A 10,966-nucleotide genomic window follows, 5' to 3' on the forward strand; every position below is an offset into this window, starting at 1 on the left:
TATTTCGTGGAACAGTTCCGAAAAATAAACCATAAGTTAATGCTTGAGGAGAATATTCTACAAGCTTGGCTTTTTCGCGGTCAGTGACAGAGCCGTGGGTTTTGATAACATCTTTTAAAGAAAAATTTAATTTGAAGAAGAAGCATATTGGAAGAATCGAATAAGACGGTGGCACCCGCCGAAGAACTGGCGAGTTGGAAAGTGTAGTAACAAAGTAGTTAGATAAGTGATAATTTAGTAATCTAAACGTAGTACATGCGTGTCGGCAAACATGCTGCTGAGTTGGAAAATATTCGCAACAAAGTAAGACAACTGAACAGTTGACTAATTAAATACTGTGTGAATGCAATTGGTAGCTCAATGGGATATAATAGAAGACTAGAGGAGTATTCTATGAAATTATTTCCTTTTACAAGTTATATAACACATATCACTTGACAATCCAAAAGTTTTAAAATTGACAACGTAGATAGTTAAAGGGTTATCCAATTCGGCAACTGTGGTTGAGTAACATGTGTAAGACAGAAGTGCCGTCTAAGCCATTTTACAATATCGATCGTGCGGTGATGAGACTCATTTTATCGCTTACTAGATATGTCAACAAGCAGAAATTTCGTATCTGCGGCAGTAAAAATCAGGTAAGTACGCGTTGCATTCTCAAAAAGTTACCGTATGATGAGGTATTAAGTCTGGAGACGGTGGACGAAGGTGTGGTTCAAACCGTTAATCCTGATCATCCCAGCCACATGATTAGTATATTTTCTTGGCATGAAATTGAAGATATGCGGGTTCAAATAGATGATGGTGTCTTAAGCTGTACGACACGTCTCCTTGCGGCATTGTTGCCTGATAAATATTCCGGACAAATAATTTCACATTTTTGTTAAGGGAGGGAATTAAGGTCCTGCCAAAAAGCAATATAATAGCAAGCAGCCTCCTCGTAGTAATATCTAACGACGTTCCCGGGGAGGAAAATGGTTGAAAAAGTGTGTGTGAGGAGCGTAGTTTCAATGTCTAGGCCCCAAGTGTCACGAGTCACGTATGCTGCTAAGACGGGCCAGCAGTATCTTTTAAAAACGGCCCGCCTTTAACCGATGGGCCCCTTTTCTTTTGTAAGATCAGATGAAAGTTCGAGTTTATGTAAACAATCCCTGCATTGAAACCGAACAGCCGTCAAGTTAGGGCAAATCCACCTATCCGCTATGTATAGACAAGTCACCGGAAATTATCTCAAAACAATCCAATCATATAAGATATAGAACCGAAGACATTAGAACAATGATGTTGACAAGTAAAATTTGATCCAAATCTCAATCAGAAATGAACTATATTTGCGTATACTCGCGGAGTCACAAAATCTATAACCCGGTATTAATCAATAACCAACAAAAGTGAAAACTTATAGAACCAAAAAAAAAGAAAATTGCTTCGTTTTTTAGTCTACTGATGACACTCAAATGAAAGATGAACTGTTCGTCACCAGCTTGGGTGGTCTGAGAGTAAAGCTTATTAATGTCCTAATAGAAATGCGTACACATGCTTGTTACACTTATATATTTTTTGTGTATTCTGTAATGTATTCACTGTGAACCATACTCTCTCTGTCCATTCACAAATGAGACATCTATGTAATACGATGTGTGTAGTAAGACATCAGTTCAGTAGTCGTACGTATACTACATAAATTGACCGGATGCATATAATTGTTTATGGAACTATGTCTGCTCCTCTTCTTTCTTTCTTTTTTTTTTATTTTTGTATTTTTTCGCTATAGTTTCTTTCTTTCTTTTTTTTGTTTATCTGATGATGACTTTGAGAAAAAAAAAAAAAGTTTCTTAAAGTATTCGTATCTCATAAATTTTAGTAAACTTGCTTGTTTTTGGTTTTACGTTTTAATATGTAAAAAAAAACATCAAAAGAATTAATTTTATTCACACGTTATTGTTACTTTGGCCGTTAAACCGGATCTTTTGTTTGCTTCGATTCTTTTCACTTATCGCTTATATTATTTGTAAAACTTGAAGAATAACAATTTAATTCCAATTCTTAAATGAAAAAGTAAAAATCAATTTTATTCGAGAATGAAAGTTCAAGGTTGCGCCCCCCAAAAGTATAGAAAGTTCTCTATACGCGTAGTACCTATCACTACATGCCGAGCATATAAATTTTTATATACAATTGATCCTCAACACGTAATCACGTCATCGAATTTATGGTCAATTAATTTTTGACACACTTATATTACACGTTAATAACATCAACATCAATTTGAAAGTTATTCACGCCATCATCATTACATTGATTTGCTCAACGTAAAGCTCAATACAATGATTTCATATTTCGTTAATTAACTGTGAAAATGAAAGGAAATGAATACATATACGCCTATATTTATATATAGACACGTACGTCGTAATACATCATCAATTTGTAAAGCGTTCGAATAATAACACGTAACCGTATTAAAGTGGCCTCAAGCCGAACCTTGAATACGCATCACTTTATCGCTTTCTCTTCACTATGAATGCTAAAGAAAGTGCAAGCGGCTCTAAGCATAAATTCCGAGTTCAAAGCATGTTAGAAATGTTCATCGATATTGAAGAATTATTATTAAATTTTTACTCTCTAGGCCTATTGCCGAGGAAACGAGGTATACTGGATTTGTCTTGATTAGCGCGTTTAGAACTATGCATGCATCCTCGGAGTCATAAAATACATTTTCATCATTAGCGTAAAAATTTCTACCGCATTAACCGATGTCCGTCCATCCGTCCTCCATAAGGTTTTTTCGTTGAGATGTTGTCGAAAATTGCACTAGAAGAATGAAACTTAAAGCAAATGTTATAAGTCTATTACTTCGCAAAAATCGCGAACGTGGCCACGATGCGTCCTCTATGCAAACTCCACGGTAATTAAGACTTGGAAATTCATATTCATCTACTACTACACACTAACTATAATTTTTATTGGAGACAAAAAATTTCAATGGCAATTACATCCTGACACGCCTCCAATTCACAAGTTGGCAAACTTTTCGTCAGTGAAGTGAGTCTATGTTCTTCTCATGAACTTTAGATCTACACATGTGATCGGTAATTGGACACCATCTTCATACAAACCAAAAAACGGTCCACTTATCGAGGTGGGATGGATATTAACTCAAGGTGCTTATATATATGAATCTGTTTTTCATCATGCAATCGTGGAAGATTTATTATAATTGCAATGTTCCTGCATGAGAACAAGTCCAAGCAAAGACGGACAGAAGGGGTATTGGGGGAATGGGGAAATCAGCTAGCCCGGTTAATAGCCAAAATCGGTACTTCCCACGTAATTCGGTTAAATATTTGCATAAGTAATAAATGAAAGGACAAATTTATTGTGCCAGTCATTCGCCTCTGGTGAAATCATATAAAATATTATTCACCTAATTTTTATTTTCTTCCTAAGAATTTCTACTTCGTTGAACTTAGCGCCACCTTCGCATAATTATTTATAGTAAATTTGTGACAATTTAAAAATAAAACCCACACGGCTGACGTAGAAATTTAATTTTATGACAATTTTATTTTAGTTTATTTTTGTAAAATTTATTGCCCAGAAGATTTTAATTTTAATAAGCAATTCATGGTAAACGTTTGAAAAAGAGAAAATGTTTGCATTTTTCGGGGAAACATGAATAACATTTAAAATAATAAAGTAATTACAACCAAAAAAAAAAAAATTATATTCGGCTACTGCCGAATTTTTTTATGTCCATCTCAGTTATTCTAAAAGACTCAAAGAGAGGAAGAAAGCCACATTTTCATACCTTATAACATTGGGTACGCTTGGCTGATTTTTTCTACTTTTGTATAATAAAAACATATTTTTATATCATTTGGCTGAAGTAGGTTTTTTTCAATTTTGTAATGACCGCAATTAACAGCCAGGTGACGGACGGACAAATATGTCTGAAACGATTCACATTCGATCGCAATCGATAATATATGCGCTTTAGACATCTTTTTTCTGGGTGTTGCAAACATTATGACAAAAAGAATGAAATTTTAATATTCTCTAGCTTTGAATAGGAGGGACCGATTATCCGCATTTATATACAAGGATCGCGCATAGAATATAAATGCAAGCTATGATCTGTTCGGTCTATAAGCAATGAGCAGAAAACCATTTTTTTTGTTTTCGAAAACAAAGTCAGTCTCAAGTTATGTTGCACTGTTGGTATATCCTTGGACCAGTATATCCTAATTTCAAAATCAACTTGCTTGCAAGAATGTACCAAAGTTGAAGTAGACAGCTGTCTTTCTGCAACCAGGCAAATGTTTATACCAGATATCACACAAACATCACACAGACATCACACATGCTTAAATCGATTTTGAATTTGATACTGACCAAGGATATATACATACTTTGTGGGAATCTCTGAAGCTTTTTTCTAGACGTTATAAACGTAAATACAGCCTTTATCCTTCAGTGATGGGCATATAAAATGTTGAAGTTCTTTCACTAGTGACAATAATAAATATATATTTCTGTACCCTACACAACTTGTAGCTTAACGGTGCATTCATGTATATGCATAAAGCTCCACACAGAAGGACTGCGGATAGCCTCACATCCCATTATCTATTCAGAAAGTAATTCTAAGCTTGTCGGTCCGTCTGTCTGTCTGCCTGTCTTGTTCTCTTATTGCGTTGAATCTGCAGGTCATAGTTTTTTAGATATTTTGATGAGATTTGGTGCATGTTCTGGCCCAAGAGCGAACGTTATTAAAAATTATTTGAATCGGACTACTCCGTGACAGCTTTCCATATAAAGTCTAATTTTGTTAGTTTTATGAATAACTGTAGGGCAGAGTACAGACACTGTGCTAACAGACAGACGGACAAAAGGACCGTAGGAGGTTTTTTTAGAAGATTATCCTGGCCAATTGTTAGTTTGATGATATTACGTCCAGACTGACAGCTTTTGAAGGGTTTCTTATAATGTCTTCCTCAGGTTAAGATGTCATTAAATGTTCCGCCAAGATATTATATAGAAACTAATTTCTCGTGTGTAGGCTTTAACAAAATAATTGTATTTCATCTCTTTGGGACAAAGTGCAAAACAAAATCGGCAAATGGATCAAAGAGAAGGTTTGATTTCGCTGAAAGATTGTTCACAGCAACTGGAAGTGATGAGCCTGCGGACATTATTAACAAATCATCAGCTGAAAGATGTCAGTTTTATCATCTTGACGGTCAAAATATTAAGCAACTGAATTACCACCATAGACTTCAATTTTGACAGCACCGATTAGCAATACACGCTTAAATACATTGTTTGAGATTCACAGACGTATTTGAAGGCGAATTGGAAAGTTGAAAAGAATTCTGCCAAGCTTCGTCCACTTGACGCAATCACAGGTATAGCATGCCATCCTTTTTGCCCACTTTTTTCCAAATAGCTATTAAAAAATACAGTTTATTGACACACGTGCTCCTAGATTTGCGTTTTTAGAAAGCATCGCAACGAGCTGGAATTATGTTCTCAGTATACCAGAAATTCATCATTTCCGTCCTTAGCCCTAAGATGAGCGAAATAAGTCTAAAATTGCTTATATCATTTAAGTCCTTACCTACTTTACGAATAGGCATCACATTTCAAAAGGTAGACCAACAACGATTAATTGTATGCAACAAGACGGCCACATAGTGAATGCCGTGGTAAGTGGATTCAATATTAAAACCCAACTCCGATTCACGTTTTTTCAATGTCACCAGATTCAAAGAAGCTGGCTGCAACAACCTTACATGTCATGCTTATTCCATTTAAGACAAAAAATTTTTTCCCGACTTATTTATCGATGTTCATTGATACAATTCCACAGAGAACGCCAGCTTTTTGCCCTCCCTAACTGCCGGCCAACGTTTTCTCGATGAAGTTGGCAAGGATCTATTTACTAATAAAAAAATGAAATAAGCAAATAAAAGTTTCAAAATCCTTAAACGAACTTTATTTTTCGATATATAAGTCCTCCTTTTTTTCGCTTACAGACCTAGTCCATTTACCACTTATATTCCTAAAAAAAAAAGAGAAACTATATTCCGTAGTTCTTAGCTTGTAGTACTTTTTGTTTACGTTTATTCAAAGTAAATAAACACATATTTTTCTTCTTCTTCTTTTCGAATTCAGCAAATCAACAACAAATGATTTACCGCGCTGAGTAGAAAAGTTATTTGTTCATTATCCAAGTTTTTTATCCCCTTCCCAACAGACTGTCAAGCTTTATCCAAGCTATCACACATCAAGCTTTCTTTTTAAAAAAGACAAAAAAAGCAAACATTTTGAACAATCTCTTAATGCTATTATATTCTTGCAAATTTTCTTAAAAGACACCTAGCGCTAAAGTCAAACATATGACATAATTTTGAGCAAGTACAAGAACCATTTATTGCAGACGCAATATCAAATAATCAAAGAAACTTGAATGAGCACCAAATATTCGACATGCACGGATTACGTTAAAAACCAGTTAATAAGTTGTTTGAAATCTTTTGCTTCGAAGACTTTATAAACAAATGAAATAATATATCATTTATATGATTTATTTTATTATCTTATGTTATATATATGATTTATTATGAATTGTAATTAGTTTTTATGGTTAAGCCTTTTCTTGGGTATGGCTTTTTTGAAATAACGCAGATTGTATGAAAATAAAATGTTAAAGCCGTCTTTAGAAAAATTGTATGTACACAGGGATGGAAAAGTGTTTTACTATTAGTTCTTCAAGAAGAGAAAAAAAGAGGAAAGCTAATCTGAATTGTTTGAATAAAAAATTTTGGGATTCACGTATAGTTTCTTGTAACCGCTCATATGAATGATGATATAATGATATAATTCGTTGCATGGGAAGCGGTCGAAGAAGTACTCCGATCCGTACCATTTTCAACAGTGTTTCTCCTTGGACCAAAACACGAGTATACCAAATTTCATCGCAATATCTTAAAAAATGCGGCCTGTAGGTGCAGCCCAAGAGAATAACAGGGCCACTGGCGACGATGCTGCACCTAGCGACTGAATTTCAGTTCAACTACACTTGGGTGCAGCGCTGTCGCTAAGTGCATCGATTGTTTATTTATACTAATTGAACCATTGGATTTAAAAAGAAACATTAATGAACGAAATTTTTTCAATCCATCCATCTCTAAACAAAAAAAAAAAAAAAAAAAGAAATTTTTTCATATTTATTTAAAAAGAAAGTAGTCAATAAAAAAGTTCAAATTAAATACGTTTTAAATTCATATGAAGTAAAGAAAATAAATTATAACGGTACTGTTCGTGGAAAAGTCATTTCAAAGAAAGTTTTCATTTACCGAAGGTTTTTGTAATATTCATCGACGACGAGTAATCCTGAAAATCGAAAATATTTTAATGTAGATACGTAATAGAAATTTTACATTTATTGAATCACTACAATTTTTAAAGCGTTTACTCCATTCACGGCCATTAAAGTCACTATCTTCATCACTGGAACCAGATATGTAAATGAATTTTCTCGACCGTTTATAAGTTTCAGGCTTTGATTGCTTGCAAGAAGTTTGCGTTGAATTGCGATTTAATTCCTGAGTAGAAATTTCATTGTTAATTATATTTTTGCTTGGAGATGGGCACCGTCCATTAACATTTCCCTCAGTAATCTAGGAACGTTAAGAAATAAACAGTTAAGGAATTATTAATGACTTTCTGCAGTTTAAAGATTAAATGTTAAAAACGCAGTGGCGCTATTCAAGTCTTATCATATTATGGATCATGCTTTTGATTTGGTTATGGAAGATAGTCAAGAACTTCGCTTTGCTAATTCTCGCTATGTCAACCGGATAAGTAGTCAGTGCCTATACTAGAATAAATTAGGCACGATAAAATTATCTAATTCAATGAACCACTGCAATGACTATTTTTTAATAAAAAGTGCAACGTTTTAGAAGGAGCAATTGTTTGCCACTGTGATTAGCAAACTTCACAGTGAGCCAAGGTTCAAAATAATCAATCAAAATTTAATAACAATAAGAAAAAGATTTAAGGAGTATTGTAGATTTTGGAAATTTCAAATAACTCGAGGAAAAATTAAATTTTAAACACAAAGCCAAGAGAAGCAATTCAACGTTTATGATGAAGCCTTCTCACATATATAATTTGGTCAGCTGTACAAGTTACACTACATTACACACATACGTTGTCTAATGCAAAAAAAAAAAAACGAGATCAAAAAAAGGAAGAAAAATAAATATGAAAGCCGTAGATGCTTAAGCATAGAGATCAGTCAAATTTACATTTAGAAAAAAAAAACTGATTTCCTGAAGAAGGGTCGCAGGTGACGTTTTACAAGATTTGTAGCTGATCGTTCAGTATGAACTAGGATTTGCAAAAGACAATATTGAAAGGGAGTTCTTTTTTAATACTACCTCATTAGAGTTTTCGTTGCTATACATTGAATTAACCGAGCGGAATTGCTTAAGCAATGTTTCAATCTCCGTACTTAGCTCTGTAATGATTCGCTGGAAATAGAGAGGCACTCTTCAATTTTTAATTTAAACCAAATAATAAGTTTGAAATTCACATTTTTTTCTTTTTCCGATTCTTCTTCGCTTTTAATGCACTCATCTAATGATTTTTCTTTGTTTTGCAATTCTTCCTTCAACTTTTTTAGATCGTTCTGCATTGAATAAACAAAATATTTTAACTTAAAGTTAAGAAGAAAGAGATTGAAAAGTTACTTCAAAATTCGTATTCCGGGCTTCTAGTTCTAAATTTATTCCCGTTTTCAAGTCTTCACATTCCTTTTTATGGTTAGCAAGCTGCAATTGTAAGTTGCTTAAATTTAACATGGCTTCATGATAAGGTTTGGTCAAATTTTTATTATCTTGAACTTTTCCATCGTATTGCCGCTGCAAATTTTCTTCGCGCTCAGTTAGCTGAAAGATTAAATTTGCGAAAATATTTTTATTACATTAAACGTTTTTTCCTTTTTATATCTACTTCGTTGATTTGACCGCTTTGTTCGATTTTCTGTTGTTCGAAATCTTGAAGTAATTTCTTCCTTTCATTTTTCAATAAATTATTTTTTTCATCGTATCTCATTTCCACTTCGTAATATTGTTTACGCAATTTCAGTTCATCAAGAATACTGTTCGTGTGAATTTTGTTTAAACGATTCTTCTCTTCGACGACTGTTTTCAATTTTTCATCGCTTTTTTTTAAACTGTAAAAAATATAACGAATCAGGAAATTATCGAAAGAGTACCTTTTGTAAATATCATCGTACCTATTATATAATTCTTCGATTTGTGCCTTTTCTTCCACAGAGTTTGCCTTCATTCGTTCCACTTCGTTGAGCTTATTTTGCAAAATCGTCTGCAGTCGAAAAATGCGGGCTTTGTATTGTTTCATATAGTTATTCATGGCGGCGATCGTTACCAAAGAAGTTTTATTTATTGTCTTATTGTCTATTAAAAGCCCTCTAATGTGCTGTTTATTAGTTCCTATTCTAAAGGAGCAGACAAAAAAGTTATTACACGTCTTGGGATTAAGATTATTTTACTACTTTTCTTATTTTGTTTTTTTTTTGTGATTCTTGATTTAATTCGCGCTGCTCGCCATTTTTAAGACTATTGAAATTTCATAAATTCCAAAATCTAATAAATTAACTTAATTTCCTTTGCAATCATTCCATCGTCAACAAAAAAAAAATTGGGTTAGTATAATAAAACACTACGTTTCACTTACGCAAGGAATCAAAATAATTTGTTTTTGAAGTAGACGAAATGATACTTTTGGCTTAAAAATTAATTTTAGTAAAATTTACTTTTTAAAATCTCCAGTCAAACGGTGAATTTTTCTCTCTGTTCTTCTTTTATTTTCTCATTGGTACATGATTGCCATATAAGCGATCACGAAAGTAGGGAAATACCGTTCGGGAATCCCAACAAAGGCATATAGACATTGCTGTGAAATTCAAAATGATTGGCCTAGTAATTGGAAAGTCAAAAAACCACCAAATATATATAAATTAGAATTATTCTTTATCATCTCGTTTATGTATATATGTCTATATTTAGTTTTTTAAATCTATTATAAATAACTTTGTGTTATATTATATATAAAGAATTTTTTCGGCAAAAGTCTTCAATATTTTCTGTATAGCCAATCACGTAAAACTTCCATGTGTAAAATTACACAAAACATATACTACATTTTTGTATGCTAATGTACTATATGTTAGATTCTTCCTGCAAAATTATTTCTGTTAATTAAAAAAAATTTCTGCCAAAAGCCACAAAAGCCATTCCCTTTTCTCGGGATGATAAATTCCAAAAGGTAAACACAATGAGAAGTCGCGTTACCATATTGTTTGATAAGAAACAATAAGGAAATTAACGAAAATGCAAACAAGAACGTATGCTTTGAGGAGTAAAACTAAAAATATCCACATAAATAAAAACAACAAATGTATAAACAATAGCATATTAAATTTTTGATTGATTAATGAAATAAATTATGAAGAAAAATATCTTTAAAATAAAGAGCATGGGGATTAACTATTCTGGCGAGGTAAAGTAAAGGAAAAAAATTACCTAAATGCTTGGATTTGACAAATTTATTTAAAATTGGAAATATATTGCCTTTATTGCTTTTTTTTTCTTCCTTTTAAAATAATGTAGTGTGGAAACTAAAATTTTAAATGGTGTAGCACAAAAATTTTAAATGAACATAAGACTTTCTTAAATGTCTTCATTTCCTCTTAGGCACTTTTTCTTTTTGCTCTATTTGTCATAGTATTTTGCAATTCCCACAAAATCAAGTAAAAAGTCGACAGAGTTGGAGTCTTATCCCGAAAATAAGCATCACTGTGCTAAGGGCCTATGGGGGCGTGTATTTCCATGGCTGGTCGAGACGTTTACATTATAAATTTTTGATAAAA

The sequence above is a fragment of the Glossina fuscipes genome, unplaced genomic scaffold (genome assembly GCF_014805625.2).
Source record: "Glossina fuscipes isolate IAEA_lab_2018 unplaced genomic scaffold, Yale_Gfus_2 26, whole genome shotgun sequence".
Lineage (NCBI taxonomy): Eukaryota > Metazoa > Arthropoda > Insecta > Diptera > Glossinidae > Glossina > Glossina fuscipes.